This window comes from Anopheles stephensi, chromosome 2, assembly GCF_013141755.1.
Source record: "Anopheles stephensi strain Indian chromosome 2, UCI_ANSTEP_V1.0, whole genome shotgun sequence".
In the NCBI taxonomy this organism is placed as follows: Eukaryota; Metazoa; Arthropoda; class Insecta; order Diptera; family Culicidae; genus Anopheles; species Anopheles stephensi.
The window spans coordinates 84,448,006-84,466,392 of NC_050202.1; the positions used below are offsets into that span (position 1 = coordinate 84,448,006).

Consider the following 18,387-nt stretch of genomic DNA (forward strand, 5'->3'; position numbering starts at 1 on the left):
ATCTCTTTTCAATTGACTGAAAATTTGGTAATCATCATTCAACCAAGCCTGGGAAGATTCCAAAAATACCAAATAGAACTCCGAAGCTTATCGTACGGTTATGAAGAAGACTAATATAGCACCCTTACAAAACCCGGCCCAGATCTCATAGAAACACGTGATGAAAGATATGAATGGAATAAATGTTATTTAAATAGTTCGCAAATTAGCATGTCATTAAGCGTTCAATTTATTAAAAGCCCATGTGAACCAACAACCCAGTCCAACCAACACAAAAACCTTTTTGCCACATTGCTAATGTTAATAGCGTAATCGTTCTGCCCATCGGACATCACACGCCGTCACATATTAACACCAGCGCATACTTACGGCGCCCATTAGTCCCGTACCCTCGTGCCCTTAGAACCGGCTTCAGGTTACGCTTCAAATCAGAATCAACATCTAGCGGAAGGAAACAACAGCCTGCCTTTCCGCCGTATCGTATTGGCGGCACGTTTTAGCCAAAGTAAAGCATTTGCTTCCGGTTTGAAAATCGTTGCTGGAAACGTGATTTCAGTTAATAAATCACCCAGCGAGTTGTCTTTTTTATTCCCCAGACAGACAGACACACTAGATGAGATTTTAATTGAAAAATGACAACACTAGTGACCACAATCAGGGCGCGCGTGTGTGTGATTGGAGAGGGATTTTCCCCAATTAGAATTGCCACTATCGCTTGTTGTAATAGCTCTCTTGAAGTGCTTCCAAGATGCTGAAGCTCTTACGTTTGGTTCACTAATTGAGGGGAAGGTTCTCGCAGTAGCACGCTAATCTATTATGAATCGCATTCCCCGAAACACAATTTCGATCGGGAGAAATGATGTATCGATGTAGTTTAAAAATGTATGAGATTATCTAGCGGTAGGCATGGTTCGGGGGCATGCTACACGAACTCAATCTTACACCCAGTTTTCTATTAATTTTAAATTCGTTCTGTAGTCGAACCTACCGGCGACCAACGGGCAGAAGGAAGAGAATGGTCTTTCCCATAGAACTTTTACAATAAAACTTTAACATTGTTTTTCATAGCATCAAAAATGCGCTGTATACAGAGATGAGGCTGGTGAAAATCCTCCCGAATACCGAACCTGACTGACTTCCGGGAATGATTTTATTCCTTCATAATACATTCAAAAGCTTCACGGTTCAGTCTCGGTGGAGTTTAAAATCTGGTCCCCTAACCCGGAGCCTTGTCAGCAGCATCTTTCCACGCTTGCAGGGTGCATGTAGTGCAAGTTTTCCCCTGAGCGCAACATGTTTTCAGCACTGCATGTCCTGTGCTGAGCGAAAAGCCCATAACCGTTCCGGGAAGCGGCACAATAAATAAAATCCCGCTCTGCTTGGTTGTGTGCAAATGCAAAGCTTGCAACATCGATGACGTCAGCCGAAAATGTCGGAAACTCGAGCTCAACTCGCCACACCACGTTCGTCCATTGTTGGGTCGTGTGTTGCAAGTACGGGCGAGCGTTTGCATCGTCGCTTGACGAGCCATCGGCCATCGCCCAGCAGGCAGCAAAGCAGCAGGGCAATAAATTCTAAAACTTAATGGCAAATTCATGCTACAGGGTCGTGGTGTATTATGGCGGTCGAACGGTCGATTTCGTACCCGCTCGGTGCAATGGTGTTGTAATTATGTTGCACAAAATTACACCCAAACAAGTGATACGGTATCGGGGGTTGCACGGTACACAATGCGAGCGCACAATAAATTCTGGCCGCCATCCGGTCCCCCGGAACACATTCATCCCGCGAAGGAGGGATGTTTGGTAAAATAAATATTTCCGCTTTTCCGGAAATTTATAACGAAATGGCTTCTCGCACTAATACGGTCGAACGGCACATTGTGTGCGTGTGGTGCAATTGTTAATTTATGGCGCTTCATTAAACGCAGACAGACATCATGTCCGAAGGGACGGTACAAAAAAGGGTTAATCACGTTTGGAATCGTTACAAATTTCACTGAAAGCCCGCTCCCGGAACGCTCGCGTTGTTGTCGTCCACCACAGTGAACTTCAATGATACATGATCTCTCGGGAGTATAATCTTTCGACGAAATTTTCCTGACCTCCTGACCGTCCTGTGGACATCGGAACACTCTAAGTGAACAATGGTGCTTGCCTTTTGTTCAGCCCGTCCACTGAGAGCCCTTCTGATAAGCCATTAGGACACGGTCCTCCTACTCCCTCTACTAGAATGTGGATAAACTGAAAAATGGCCCTTCGTACGGCCGTACGAACACTGAACTTGACCTTACTGATCAATAAGAAATTCAAACCATTCGCTCCCGGTTGTTTCCCCGAGGGTGTTGTGTGCCATGTTACGTTGCCCCACACTGAACTTCGCTGGAGGATGTAAATGCGGTTCACTAGACCTTTTGCCCGACCCCTGTGGATCCTTTTCAGCAAAGAAAAAAGGGTCGCCCAAAGGTGTGGGCCTGCGAACTGGAGTGGTTGTGTGTGGTGACTGGGAAGGATAGGTTAAAGTATCACAGGTACGCCTGGCATGTTGATTCTCCTGCCCGATGCTTAATGGTTGATTACTGCTACAGGATGCGTTCAATTTGCGAAAATTCATGAATACTTGGATTTTTGGTGGCGTTGTTTGGAGAATTCCGCAAGCAATCCTACGCCGAATAAATTAACTCCTACCGGATGAAAACATCGAGACGGTCCGGTGGCCGAGGCGACAGCGGCGCCGGTCTTCACACGGCAGGGCCGGGGTTCAAATCCCATCCAGACCGCCTCCCCGTACGAAAGGCTGACTACTTTTCTACGGGTATAATTAAGTCACAGAAAGCCTGAAATGGCAGGCCGAGACCTCTCAAGGTTGTAGTGCCACAGAAGAAGAAGAAGGATGAAAACATCAGAATCTAAAATTGCATACAGTACAGACATTAGACGAAGCCGTCGCCTCTTCCAGCAGCGGATGTAATAGGAGTTGACTCGAGCTGTTCTCCGCGGCACGTGGTTCCATTATTAGGATGGAGAGGCAATTTTGGAAGGAAGGATCAATTTACTTGATGGTGGATGAGGAATGAGTTCCTGCTTCTTTCCATTTTCATTCTTCTTAATTTGGGTTATTTTTATTTTGAAGGCTGATTTGCATTTACTATGACATCGGAATGCTCGAATGGCTCGTACGGGGATATCGTTGAGCTGAGACTTTGTGGAAGCTCCATCATTAAAGATACTGATGTCGCTACCATTATACCATCTGTCCTGGAACTGGGAGTTTTGCTTTCAAAAACTAACATAGACCTTAATAGAGTCCTCAGTGAGGACATCACAAACTGAAGAAGGACGTCTAAAACTCATCCCAGAATATTATGTTAAGTTTTCTATGATAACCAATTAAGTGAGATTTATTGATTCGAATTTTCAAAAGGAATACTTTAAACAAGTTTTTGAAGACTTTACAATAAATGGCTCACTTAAACTTCTCCACTCGAACTAGCAAAATCAAATCTCATCCAATCTTCCCAGAAGATGCTGATTATCTGACCCAACACAGTGAATCAATGAATCGGTTAAATGAGTCTCCTTGACTCCTCACCGTTGAAAACTGAGCGAAAAGGATCGCTGTGTAAAGTTTTCCCATGAATACAATGCATCAAACATCATCTGAAAACCCCAAAAACCCCCCACCATTACTCTCGCATTTAATCTATCCAAAAACTTCCCATCGGTACGTCACAGCTGAGCTGAGAAAGTGTCCGACATAGGAGTTGGTGGCCCGTAAAACAATCAATAGCAAAAACTCAACCCCTTCCTTGTCAACATGTAACGCAGGAACGAGTTTTGGTGAATACCGACAATAGTGGGCAAAGCAGCAAAACTTTTGCTAGCAAACCTAAAGCAAACGAGAAACTGTGATGGTACAGTTTCTGGATGATGGAAAACTGGGGAAAGAAAGGATGAAAATAAAATTTTCCGCTCGAGCGGGTTTGAACTGATGCTGCTGTCGGTGGATGGTCAATTTAATTGCCAGCAGCAAATCGAACCGGAGCGGGAACTAAAAGCCACCCAAAGTTTGGTAATAAATATGAAAAAGCTTGAAGAAAATTTGTTAAAGTAAATTGTGGATTGAAAATTTGCGTTCACCGGAGTAGTAATAGAATTGTAATTTAATTATAAATTTACTACAAGCACTGTAGTGCGCGAGAGCCATTAGCAAAATTCTGCCCCTTTCGGCGAGGGTGGCTAAAAATAGATCCAACCAACAAGCCTTGCCCGTTGTGGCCTTGCGATGGAAAAACGGATTATAAAGTTTTTCACACGATCCTTCAGTGGCCGCCAGTTCCCTTTTGCGTCCAGCGTAGTAGTAACTACTGTACTTGCCACTTCACTCGCTAATGAGTGCCTCAAATGGGGGGGAGGGGGGGGGGAGGAGGCTAGCGAAAGTTGGTGGCCAACATTCCAAACTGTTTATCGTTCATTCTGTATGAAGGAATTATATTTTGCTCCACTTCGAAAGACCAAAAACAAAATGGCTGTTACATCCTTCTACCCGCTGCAAAGCTTTGTGTGGAAAAGCTCGTTTTCGGTGGTTTGTTTCACGTGCCTCAAGTGCATCGGCCGGATTCACCCCATCCCACCTGGGACCACATGCAACCGGAGAACGTTTAAATAAAACATTAGCTCAAAGGCGCACACACACACACGCGTGGAGAATGGTCCGCGGAAAAGCACTCCAAAGAGCCATAATTTTTCGGCTAAGCCCAATCCAGCGGTACCGAAAGGCTTTGGCACATTGTGTAATAGGGAATTTTCCGAGCATTTCTTTTGCTTTCGCGAGTGGTAATTTTTTTTTTCGAGGGGGGTTACGAGAAAATTCGGACCATTCTAAAAAGTTAAGCCGTCCCTTCGAGCGTGGGATGGCAACATGAACGAAGTGTAAATTTTTATTACCACCGGGGGTTTGTTTTTTTTTGGTTCGTTGTCGCGATGTCGTTTCCCACCAGGCAGATCCTACTACTCCTGCACAACAAAAGTGTGGCCAGTTTATTTTCGTACAAAGTGTTTTTTCTTCATCTCCTGTGTCGGTGTGTGTGTGTGAGCCGGTGTGTAGTATTCTTCTTGCACCCTGTAATCCGCTAGTGTACTCTCTCTCTCTCTCTCTCTCTCTCTCTCTCTCTCTCTCTATGCACTGTCGGCTCAGCCGTTTCCACGCTTGTCAATGATGTCGCGTTGTGGGAGGGAATAAATAAGGTTTTTATTACATTCGTCAGCAGCCGGTTGGATCCGGTTAACCCCGAACGGTGTGTTAGGTGAGAATACCGGAAGCAAATCTCACCGAGACACACTCACTTGGAAAGCCACAAGAAAGAAAGAACAAAAAACGGCCGCCATACCGTCTGCCGGTGGTTTGGTAATGAAACCCTACCTAATCCCACCCTAGTAACGCTAGTGAACGCATGGCCATGCTTGAGACCAAACATGTCGTCTTAAATGTGCTTCAAGATTTACAACACGACCAGCGCGAGATTACTGCCGCGTGAGTACTTAGCCACCATTATAGCTCGGTACCCTTTTTTAGGTGAACGTACCGGGGGATGCGGGATGTTAAAATTATACTCAGGTCAAAGGACTCTTTTATGTTGGATGAGTGGTACAAAGAACGACAAGATTCTTGCCAAAGAGGCATAAGCGAGTTAAGTACTGCCTAATCTGGCTGTATTAACCCAATCGTGGTGAGATTGGCAGTGGGGTGTGATAACATTTTAACATTTTGATGTGATTTTGATACGGAAAAAAATTAAAATGCATTAAATGAGTTTAATTTTAATGTTAATAACTATCTTAAACAAGTACTCCTGTTGGTGCTTATAGTTTCTTTGCAGTAGAACTGTGGTCTTTGTTCTACTTTCGATCTTTATTGAAACTCGTTAGCAATCAAGATAGTTGTGGCCAGCCCCCGGCCCGGTGGTAGAGGCGACAACGGCGCCGGTCTTCATACGGCAGGATCGATGCTCAAATCCCACCGGATCCTTTCTTCGTAGTGAGTACTGACCATACAACTACGTGGTATCATGAAGTCGTCTAGTAAGCCAGAAATCGCAGGAATAACCTTAGTAAGAGGTTGTTAGGACAAGAAAAGAGAGATAGAGAAAGAGAGCGAGTGAGAGAGAGAAAGAAAGAGAGAGAGCAATTAAGATACTTTATTTCTTGATTATCGCTTATTGACAGGCACAAAGACTCCAATATTTGGTCCTTTTAGAGACGATTTCTCCAACGACTTAGGTCTGTCTTGGTATAAGATGCTTAACGATAAAGGCTTTTGGCATGAAAACGAAGATACGTCTATCTCTAGTCGAGAATTGAAAATAGGATGATCGTGTTTTTGTTGGGTCGTGCTTTGCCGAGTTCTTCGTTCTTCACTTTATTTATTCACTCAAGACCAACCACCACCATTTCTGACATCCTTGATTTGATTTACTTATAGTTGGGGATAGGCAGTCCTGGTCCCTCTTCGGCTTGACGGTCCCGGATGGGATTTGAAACCAGTGCTCTCGTTGCCGAATACCCTAAAATTTAAGTAGATGAGTTCATTTTAGAGCTTTTACCTTCATGTGGTTTCAACAGCACGCGTTGAGGTGCACCATTTATGAATGTGCGAACATTGTTACAAGAACTGAGGGCCTTCATTATTGCATTCTCGTTCTCCATTACTCAGACACACAAATTATTTGAACCAAATGTAATTGACACCACGCACAAAAAGGCTCTCCCTTCCCTGATAGGTTCGTGTGTTACACCTTCTCCAACTGCTTTGTTGCAATAGGTACACTTTGGGCACACGACACCACTGCTCCGAAATAAAGCTAATTACGCTGGAAACGCAAACGTGCCTGTCTGATGAAACGCGTGACGCGGAGTCAACCCGTCACCTTAAAGCACGCGCGATATGCGTTCTGTGATAATATTTGTCACATTTTGTGCACCACTCGAAATGCTTGAGGTAGATCGCCCAGAAGGCGGGCGGTATGAATGTTTTATCGCATCCAAAACGGACGAAACCGGCGAATCGATCAGACGTGAGCGAAAAGCAGCTTGTCGCTGTGGGTTCGATGAGTGTGCCCAACCATGCGTCCATCACACGTTAGTGTCGGGAATGTGCTGGAAGCAATCGAGCGTGTAAGTTTGCGGTGTAGTAGTGGTGTGGTTTTGATGATCAGCATGACTTCACACCGGTACCGGAAGCGATACGAATCGATCGAATGCTACTGTTAAAGGTATACTGTAAATGGGGACTTACAGGCTTTAATTGTAAAATGCCGCACAGTCTTCGCTAGGAATAAATCATTCTCTTTCGCATTCACCAACGGCATGGGATGCAGGTAACTGGGACTAACAACGCTGGTGGAAGTCAAGTTCTACGCCCCCTTACCTTAACCTTCGGCCGTGTAGACAAACCTCAGATACGCGATATCGGTTAGCTCCCGATGGAAGCAAACAGTGGCCAACCTAATTGCCATCGGGTCGGTTTCCAGGGAACGCGGTGCGGTGCTCGCGGTTCAGGGTTAATTGGTTCACGGATTTCCTTCTCCCGTAAGCTCTCGGCCTACCTGGGCCGTGTAACTCTACGTGGAACACGCAACAAAAAAAAGGGCGAAAAACAATAACAAAGCGGTGAGCAAACAATTCGCACCCTGAAAGCTGGCCCCTGATCTCGCCTGATCTCGGCATTCGGGAGCCAATCTCCCTTCTTTAAGCGTAACCAAAACCGTTTCGCCTAAAATTCTTCCACCATCCTAGGGGGTAATTCTATTCAATGTTTTCCACGAGCAACTGGAATCTTACAGGGGTTTCAAGGTCAACTGGAGATACGCTTGCAATCTAAGACTTGCCCAAATATTGCTCAACATTCTAGTAACTCCTCTTCCACTTGAGTCAAACAACTATTGTCCGAATCCATCAGCTTGGTACGGATTTCGGACAATACTTCATACACCTTATTCCGCCTTTGTCTAGTAAACCCTGCATGCATGCGTCCAGGCGTCATCATCAACCTCATCATCACCGGTCGTCGATACTGGGAACCGATGATAAGCGCCGCACAATAGCACAACCTTGGGTAATTGGATTGCAACGAAACCAATCGTCAAATGGGCGTATAAAGGCCAATTTACATTCCATCCGGCCGGCCGTGCTTCGACCATTTCGGGAGGTGGAGGATTTGGTCTTTGATTTAATTTCGCAAATCTAACCGGATCAGCCGGATGCGAACGCGCTGCCGAGGGAGAATGTGGATTAACTCAACAGCACGGCGTAACCTCACTGTTTATTTGTTTGACAATTATTCACTTTACTCACGCAATCATTGTACAATTTAACGTTAAATGGAACTGCTTAAAAAACTGAATTTTCTCCCCGCGATAGCACGCGATTTGGATGCTGGGCAATCCAAATTTTGGGCACACCAACCACGAAACCACCACCAGAAACGCAGCGCTCGTACGAGCTCGTTAAATTGACCGCAATTATGTCGTAAATTAAAATTCCAATAAAACTGCTGCAAATCGTCCAATCGTTCGCGTGCTGGCATGTCCCAAGCACCGCGACTTCAAGGTTGACGCGGTTACTCGTATTGCCAAAAATATGCTAAATTCCTTTCCGGACCGGACCGCCACCGTCTGACCGCCGAAACCTGCCGGCACGGCACGCGAGCTTTATCGTGCGGCATTTGTTTTATTCTTTGTACAGTTTGTGAGTGGGATTTTTGTATTGCTGCTGCTGGTGCTGCTTGTTGCCCGTTCGTGCTATCACCACCATTTTGCTTGGACAAGCATGTAATGCGTAACGGTGGCCGCGTCGAGGTTCGTTAGCAATTTTACCATGCAAAAAAGGGAAGCATGCACACAAACTCGGGGCAAAAAAAAGTGTGTCTATTGGGGGTTTTTGTTTCTTTTTTTCGGCCGGCTCATTCCACTAATAGGACAAACGTAAGCGCACCCAACGCGAAGAGGAAGACGAGCCAAAACAATGACTAAATCCGATCGCAATCAGTAGCCGTGCGATAAATACCTTGTGACCTAGATTAACTGTTGTGTTGTGCCTCCGGGAAGTGGAATTTTCGGGAGGGAATTAATATTAAAAAAGCATAGAACGTGTTCCGTAGAGTTCTCTGTTTTTAAGGGTTGGTAGGTTGATTAGAGTTTATTCGCTTGTTGGTTGATTGAACATTTAATTAAACTTTAACATTTACTGCATCCGTTAAAGCACGGCTAGAGTTAGCTCGGATACAGCACACATGAATCATTACTTCTCGGATAGCGTTGAGATTGATGAAGATGAAAGAGTTTTGCAAAATAGTTTTTCAACTGTTGCTACAGCTACATGCAGCTACAAATATCTATCTGTTTTGCCGATTCGATAGAAATGATAGAGAGTTGAGAAAGAAATTAGAGAACATCGAAGGAAAATCTAGATAAAAATGAGGAGAAATGGGAGAAAATTGCGCGAGCAATGAAAGCAGATTGAGAACAAGTCGCGAGAGAATCGAGAGAGAAATGAGCGAAACAGAAATGAGCGATAATTGAGAGAGAATCATGAGAGAAATAAGAGAGAATCGAAAGAGTAATGAGAGATAATCAAGAGGCCAATTAGAAAAAAAGAGAGAATCGCGAGAGAATCAAGAGATAAATGGGAGAGTAACTCAGGAACAGGATTCAGCGAAAAATAAGAGAGAAATCAGAGAAACGGGAGAGAAATGAGAGAAAACAGAGAATGAAAGGAGCGATAATCGACAGAAGAATGGGAGGGAAAGAAATAGAATAGAGAGAGAATCGAAAGAAAAATGAAAGAGCATATTGAGAGATAAATAAGAGAAAAATGGAAAAGAAGTGAGGGAGAATAGAGAGAGTACCGAAGAGTTAAAAATAGATTTATTTTTCTCCCAATTCTTTCTCATTTCTCTCTCATTTATCATTCGCTTTTTTCACATGTTTCTTTCACTTCTCTATCCATTCTCTCTATTTCTCTCTATCGTTTCTCTCTCATTTTTCTCTCAATTGTCTGCCATTTCTCTCTCATTCTTCTTTGTATTCTCTCATTTCTCTCCCATTTCTTTCTCATATCTCAACCTCAACCTGATTTCTCTCATTTCTCTTTCATTTCTCTCTCAATTCTCTCTTATTTCTCTCTCATGTATCTTTCGATTCTCTCTCATTTCTCTCTCGATGCTCTCTCAATTATCTTTTGATTATCTCTCATTTATTCTCGTTTTCCTCTCGATTTGCTCTCATTTGTCTTGCGATTCAATCTGCTCTCATTCCTCTTTCGATTCTCTCTCATTTCTCGCTCAGTTCTCTCTTATTCCTGCTCATTTCTCTCTCGATTCTCGCTTGATTCTCAGGATGTCAAATCACAGGTTTACGATGGCATTATGAAATTTAGTGAAAAAAATCAGGCTTTACAATGACTAATTTTCTGTTTAAACCCAGTATTTCAGATTTAAATATGAATTTCATTTGACTTCAAGCATTCAATCTGTTCAAATCATACCTCACATCAACCACCAACAACGCAACACGTGCAACCAAAGCTTGCCAAAGCCACAACCTATTTTACATAAACATACGACGTCACAGGCGCTCCGATTCCGATAGGAAGATTCCTACTTGCGTCGTGAATAACCATGTCGTAAAGGCATGTTTTCCCCCGCATACATATTCAAGTCACTTACACGGAAATCATCACCCTCACGTGAACCACATTTCGCACCGAGCACGGGCGCGCGCAATTGACACGATGGAGACGAGATAGCCCTATTCATCTGTAAACATCGAAACGTCCTGTTGCTCATTAAAACGACTCGTTCGTTCCTCTTCGGAGAAAGAGTTCATGTACGGTGACATTATCCTGTGAGACCTGCTGGTCACAAAAATTGTTGCTCTCTTCTTGTTTCAGTCCTGATTGTGTGTGTGTGTTTTTTCTTCCCTTGTGCTTCATCCTCTAACGTTATTGAAGCGTAATTAGTGGGACCTCCCGTCCGACCCGGTCAGCCAAGATTCGGTCAAACAGTCGGTCATGCATTTATTTCGTCATTAGTCCCACGCAGGATCAAGTGGCAGCCTTAATTAAGGCAAGTCCGGTACCACCCGCTAATGCAGTGTCGTGTCGTCCTGTGCGTCGTCCTGCCTTTGGAGAACGTTGTCTTTGCAATGTCTGCCGCGTCCAAGGCCATGGCACCGTAATGATCCAGCTGTTCGCAATATTGGACGTTGATTGTGCGGACTTTAATTTATGAGGGAGTGTCCCTGGTTTTTGATTGCATGTACTCCAGCGGTGGTGTACTGTTTCATTGACCTTTTTTGGAGTGCAAACTCGCCTGATTTTATCCATCGAAAAACTAAAGCAAACAAAGCATCATACACTTGGAATGCAACATCTGCATAGTAACTGGTGCGGCAATAAATAACGCTCATATTCCCACCACGAGTGCACGAAAAGCGTCCGAAACGCTATTGCCAACATCAAAACTATCCAACCGCTCGCCCGGCAGCATGACGCACTTGTTTGGGAGTTTCCTTCGCCTATCAACAGTCCAACGGGCGGCGTTTGTTGGTAGGCAATATGGGTCTAGAGGCAAGTGAACAACCTCCACCATCACCGGGGCACGAGACCAGCCATTCGGGTATGCATTGAAGCGTATTTTTATCTCAATCGCGGGTATGCAAATGTAAACAACGTTTTTAAAGCTTTAATAATCATCGACTCACCGCCGATCGGAGTGTGTGGAAGTGACGTGCGCGATACCAGTGAAACGGAAGCATTCCTGAAGCTGTTCGATCAACGTCAACGATGAACAACGGCTTTATTGAAATGTGGAATAAATTAGCATCCGATCCGGTGTGTGCGATATGTTTAGGAAGTTCTCGACTATAAATAGCAGCACCGCCAGTGGATGTGAGAACATTTAGCTATCGGATACGAATCGAATGATGGGCTCGAAAGATCTTGAACCTAATTTAAGTTGAAACGGAATTGTTTGATACTTTGTTTTCCGGCTTCGAAAGATAAATTGTAGGTTTCGATGAAATCTTATCGATAGGTGCTTCGATTACAAGAAAACTTGGGTGGTAACCCTTGTTTTTTGTTGTCTTGTAAACCTTACGCCCATAATACAAAGTTTTCTAATCCCGTTGTGTTCCAATTACCTTCAATGAGCTTACTTTTCTAATCTAATTCCTTTCCTCGCTCTGTCACCGTTCTCTAGAGGGGAGAAACCCTTTTTGTCGATACTCGCCGTGATGAAAATCGTAAATATTCTTTACCGAAAAAGGGGTGTGGATAAAACTTTTCTAGCACATCCTTTCCCATTTTTTCTTTCAATTTGTTTGCTCTTGCTACGTACCATTTCTCACTTCACGGCACTGAATTCAAAGATAAAGTGAACAAAAATTGAAACAAATCGTAACCGCATCTTCAGGAAAGTGAAAACGGTCTCCCGAGGTGGTAGAATGTTTGGTAGAAGGTGGCGGTTTGTGGTGTGGTGAGAGGAGTTTTGTGTGTAGTATTTGTATTTAATAATGTAAGCAGCAGCATCGTTTCGTATCAAATGTAGAACAAAGGTCAACAAAGCGTATTAAGGGAAGGAAAAGTTCCCTGTAAGGGGGCTGGAGTTAGATTTGAACCCACAACCTACCGTGTTGCCGATCGACAACTTCTCAAAGTACCGTGAAACCGTCCAAAGAAACAGGAGTTAAATCTCATTGAAAAGCCAACGTAAGTGGTTGTTTTCTGTATGAACTAAATATTAAAAATATAAATATCAAAATTAAATTTATAATATTTAAAGCAAATTTTAAACACAGCCGATCCTTGAAGGATGGATTAAAAAGAATGTTGTTTTGGCCAATTGCTCAACGTGTATTGTAAACAAAGAATTTCAGCACGCGATAATGTTGCCCCTCATTGTAAATCTCTCATGAGAACATCTAACTTCCTAGTTACCACACCAAACAAAGCCATTCGGAGAGAGTAACGCTTCCGTAACTCTCGCTCAAAGACACTATGGCCAACTGCCATTCCTTTGGCATATTACATCACACAGAATGGAAGTTTTCGACAAAGGGAGAGAGATGAGCATCAGCAACTATAATCGGTGGTAAACAGAAACGATTTCTATGTTTCGCGAACGGCACCACAGCCACACAGCTCTGTCTTCATCTGCCTCCGGGGCAGTCCAGAGCAGTGGAAATGCCATAAAAATAGCCACACTACCCCAACCCACATCTCCTTCCGCGCATCTCCCAAAAACTGCTTCAGCGATTTGCATCTAACAAAACAATCCCATAAGACGAAGCGATAAAATCCGCTCCCCACCGTCCCGAATGCATCAGAATGCAAGGGCAGTGCACTTGCAGCTATACATGGGGGAAGCATTCGACGGAACCGGTGGAAAGTGCAAACGAACGCACCGGGCACAAATATTGCGCCAAGCGGTACGGTGCGACTGCTAGCGCTTAATTATCATATAATCGGGTCTACTCGATTCACGATCAAGTCTAGCACGATGGTGCTTGCGTCGATGTGTACCGGCGGACAGCTGCAGCAATTGCAGTAGCGCGTTATCCGGTTTGTAAACACCTTACCCGCTCGCACACAAGACGGGCGTGCTTGATGCGAACGCAATAAATAGAACGGGAGACGACGGTGTACGCTACTGCCCAGATACCCAGTCAGATTGCCTGGTACTTTTCCGTCTCCATCCGCTGGCAGTGGCACCGCGAGAGTTATAACGCTTTCCTGCACGCACAGAACGGACCGATTGGCATGTGGCCCGATTCCCGCTTAATGTGGGCCTCCGAAAGCGCCTGTTTACGCGCCCCGTTTTATGCTGGAACAGATTAAAACAGTGCCTGGCGAGCAGTTGTGCTTCCCGGCTTCCGGTGGCCTTGGCAGTGAAACGATTCTTCTCCCCAGTCTCAGCTCGTTTGGCCGGTGTCGTAATACTCCATTTCCATTTCACTTTCCGGACCTCATTGGAACAACTTTCTGCTGCAAGCCAGACCTGACCGCTCTGCTGGCCGCTCGTTGTGGAGAATCGCTGTGGCAGTGTGTGAAAGTTGGTCGTCGGTGCAGCACCGATGTGGCCACCCGTTCCAAAGGCGGGAGCGCCAAAACTTTGTACAATTCAAAGTTTTCCAAACGGTTACATTGCACATTGTGTAACGAGCAGGGCCACGTGGTCGCGAGCTGGCACCACCGAAGCAAAAAAAAACAAGCTCAAGTGCAATCGAAATTATTTTTGCACCAGCAGTAAAGTTGTGCGCTTAATCAACTGCTGTTAAAGTATAATTTAAGTACTCATGAAAAACGTTTAATTTCTTTTTCGCGCTACTTTCATTCATACTTCGTTGTTACTTCATGTTCGATAATGTTACTTTGATTGCGCGAAAACCGGAAGCGGGAACTCGGGGAAAAGGGGCGGGAAATCACATCACTAACAGATTCCTGGGAATGGGGTTGAATATCCATCATTAAAATGATTTAAAATGGCGTGGCGCACACGACCACGGTCACCCGTAATATAATTTCGCACAAAAGTGTCCCGTGAACTATGGACGGGGATTTTTCAATCCAAAAAGTTTCCCCACCGTACCAGACTTGAAACCCCTTTTTGCGCTGGAAGCTAACGCACCGCACTGTACGTGCCCGGAATAAGGCAATGAGGCGCCGGCCGGATAAAATTTTGCATTGTAGTAGTTTGTTTTGCACCGGCACCTATCCCCGGACCTGGGAGGGAAAGATGGCCAGCGACAACAATGTGCAATGTGCCGGCGACATAAACAACCGGACATGATTTGCTATTCATGGCGGGATTACAAAAAGGAAATCAAATATTTCGCTTTTCGATGACACATAATCGAACCCAAAACGCGAGAGAACGATGAGAGAGCTGACTTTTGCATTAAGCTCCAAGAAACCGACTCATTCATAAAAATTCTCGCTTCTGAATGGAGTACCCCCGGGTGGGTATCATATTTCGTAATCATAGTTCACCCAACGATCACCTCTCACTTTTTGCCCCTATAATCGGGCACCCCTTGATTAAGGGGTGCGAGTGAGCGGGGTGAGATTAGTATAATTTGACCACGCGATAGCTTCCGGTATTATTAGACCGAGCGTCTGTTGCTACCGACCGACCGACCTATAACGGGGCTCGGTCGGGATAAACAAACTGTTTTCCGAAGCGATTGGTGCACTTAAGTCGCAGTCCGGATGATGCAAAGTAACCTTCGACAGGTGTCATAATCGAAGCAGGCCGTGCATCGTACGACTAACCGTGTTTACATAGCGACGTGGAATACTTCACATTCCAAAATAAACCAATTCACAGCGGGATGTGAATTTACTGGCTCGATTTCCGCTTCCAATTTTGTGCTTTTTTATTGTCTCCCTCGGGGATGGACGGCAGTAGCGCTCTTGCGGTAAACATTTCGGCGAATATTACCCTAACTGTGTGGTGTCACTCAAGATCGGGAGGAAACAGATGAAAGTGCGTGCTCTTTAAAAGCTGGTGTAATTATTTTTTTGTATACTCAGATTGCTGGTGGACGCAAGCAAAATGGCGCATGTCCTCAACGCATGCCCTACAGCACCATTCGCCAGAGCCAGATGATGATGGATGATAGGGCACGCGCCACAAGAAACTACCGAATCGAGACTGTTCAAATTTTGGCTACGAACGACCTATCAAACGAACCCCAGTAACGGGGCGCGTGTACTGCGGCCGCTGTCTGTCGAGTGGGCTCTCTACGTACCGAACGTAAATATTGATGCGCTGGAGAAGCCACCACTGAAACTGTCAATATGGAACCGTCGCCGTAGTCGGGAGATAAGCGGCCCAGTTTGCCCTTCCGAACCAAGCTTTCCAAGAAGTTCTTCGAGGCCATTTATGTGTGTTGCAGACGCGTTTTTACAGCACAGAACACAACGCACAATGCTGGTTAGCATGGGCAGCATAGAAGTGCTAATCCGGCGCGTCGATTCTGAGAAGTAAACATGTCCATCAGTTCGGCGGAAATTCGTACCAAAAATTCCAAACTACGTTTCGAATTCCAACAGGCGGCGTACAAAACGTTGCCTCCATTGACTGCTTCGATTGCAGTATTGAAACTTTGATCCCGCAGTAACGCCGAACTGACAACAGCTCCATCCCTTGTTTGTTGTCAACGGCAACATAAGCTTGCGGTGTACGGCATGTTTGTTTCTGCTGACGGAGACTAATGATTCACTGTAGGCACGCAGGTTTCTGCGCCGTGCCCTAAGCGCCTCCGGAGAGCCGTTAATCATTCGGCTTCGGTCAATAAACAATGTAATGAGCGTTACCGGACACTGGAACTCGATCCGGGGCGCTGACTTAAGGGAAACAGCCTCAGTAAGCGCTATGGAAAGCGCCGTGATGAGCATCACAGGCGGTAGCTGTGAAATGGAGTGATTAAAGTTTGCTTGTGACTTATTGAATTATTTTACATTTAATTATGGATCTCTCAGAGATCGCAGTACTCAGAACTGCTGAGGCTCACTGAATTATGTCCTGCGTAATAATGGGGCGGATTTGCATCCTACTCATGCTTGGGGGAAGCTAGTCAGGGATTTCCTAGACGTCATCAAACTATCAATTATCCACACCAAGAATACGTATCCAACGAAGTGTCTTCCATGCGCCTCAACTCAACAGGATGATGCACCAGGTGTGTATCGTTAAGCGAAAAAGGAAATTAACCTTCCAGCTCCAAGCTTCCTGCAAGCTTGTCAATGAGGAACCTAATTACCATTTATCTCAGCTGCGGCTATTGCTCGCTGTCCGCGACTTGCACATCTTCCGCCATGTATTCTGAGTCACCGCGAGTAAGCTCACTCAACTCAACCAGCAACTACTGCCGTCCGTTCGATGAAGAATCCAACATCGAACAGTCTTATCGGGCGACGCATCAAACTCCACCAAAAATTCGAGTGTCTTCAATCTGGACCGAATCGCAGCGATGACATTACTGTCACCGACAGATAGCCGATCACAGTCGCTATTTTTGCTGTGTCAAGGTTTCGGCTTACCGGAGGCTCTCTAATCCCCAAAACCAGCCAACGGACAGGCACCGCAATTATCGGACGACAAAAAGGCAACCCCAGACGCTTATCAGTACCGGACCAGCAAGTTCGCTCCGTGCGCTTCCGTCTATCCACCGCTGCTGCTGCTGCCTCTAATAACACCACAAGGCTTACGAATCGGTATGGATCACAGGCACCAGCATACCGTTGCAATGCTCGCACCAACCTGTGCCAACGCTGCACGGTGACCCCGAAAGAGGTCATCGATGGTCGCACAACTGGGTGGTGGTTGAAACTGGATTTCGACGTCCCTGACTTGATTCGTGACCCGCTTGTTGTGTGGCTCCTACAGCAACGCCAACGTGCACTGCCGGCATTCGGCCGAGCATTTACTCAACAGTGGGCCAATATTTCGTAAGATTGTTCGGTAGCTTTCGCTGAACCGTAACCGACCTCACCATCGCCGATCAGCTGTTTCGCCAGTGGCTCACATGGTAACATTGGTCTGTGCGGCGATTCTTCACCATCGGAATTCACCAGCTTCTTGCCACGCTTCCTTCCTTCGTGGAGCATGATCGAGTTTGGTGTGTGTGTGTGCGCGCCCGTGGTGAAGATCTCTGGATCTTTCGATCGTGGGGAATTCACAGAGCGTCATCTCGCTCTTCCTGCTGGGCGTTGCAGGAAGCATCGGCGAGACATTATTCAGCAACTTTTGTCTGTATACAGTTCTCACGCACCGTGCCACGCCTGAGTCAGCGTCGTTGCGGTTCGGTGTTTTGCATCGGGGTGGAAGATTACCAGCGCCCGTGTACCGTTTAGATTTACCCACGCACACACACACACGCACACGTACACGTGGCGTCTTTGGTTGCGGTCTTCCGTTGCGGATCACTAAGCGCTAAGCGGGTTCTGCTAATATTAGACTGGTAGGCTGTAATATGATGATAGCGTGGCACGAGAATCCGGTACCGTTAGGAGAAATCGCCCTTGAATCTGATCTGTACTGGGAGAACGATATGGAGTAGGTTGGGCCCCGCTCTATGCACAATTCCGGTGTCTATTAACAAAGTCAGCTGTTTGTTCTTCTGCTTAAAAGCTACCAAAGATTCCACCGTGTCTACCCGTGCTCGCCCACGTCTGATAGTTTTGCTGACTAATTACGACTCTCCTACCGGTAGTCTGTCATCGTCCAGTGCAATGTCATTGTTTGCCGAGCAGTTAGCAGTTGGACAGGAAATGACCACGACACCACGGACCATTCGCAGCCGGGTTTTCTTTAGTAGCTCAAGCAGTA

The 18,387-nt window shown here is 45.6% G+C and overlaps 1 protein-coding gene across 3 annotated transcripts in view; it reads left to right on the forward strand.

Annotated features, from left to right (window-relative positions):
• LOC118508268 overlaps window positions 1-18,387 on the forward strand; it is a 75,766-nt gene that overhangs the window by 46,233 nt on the left and 11,146 nt on the right. The window lies entirely within an intron of this gene.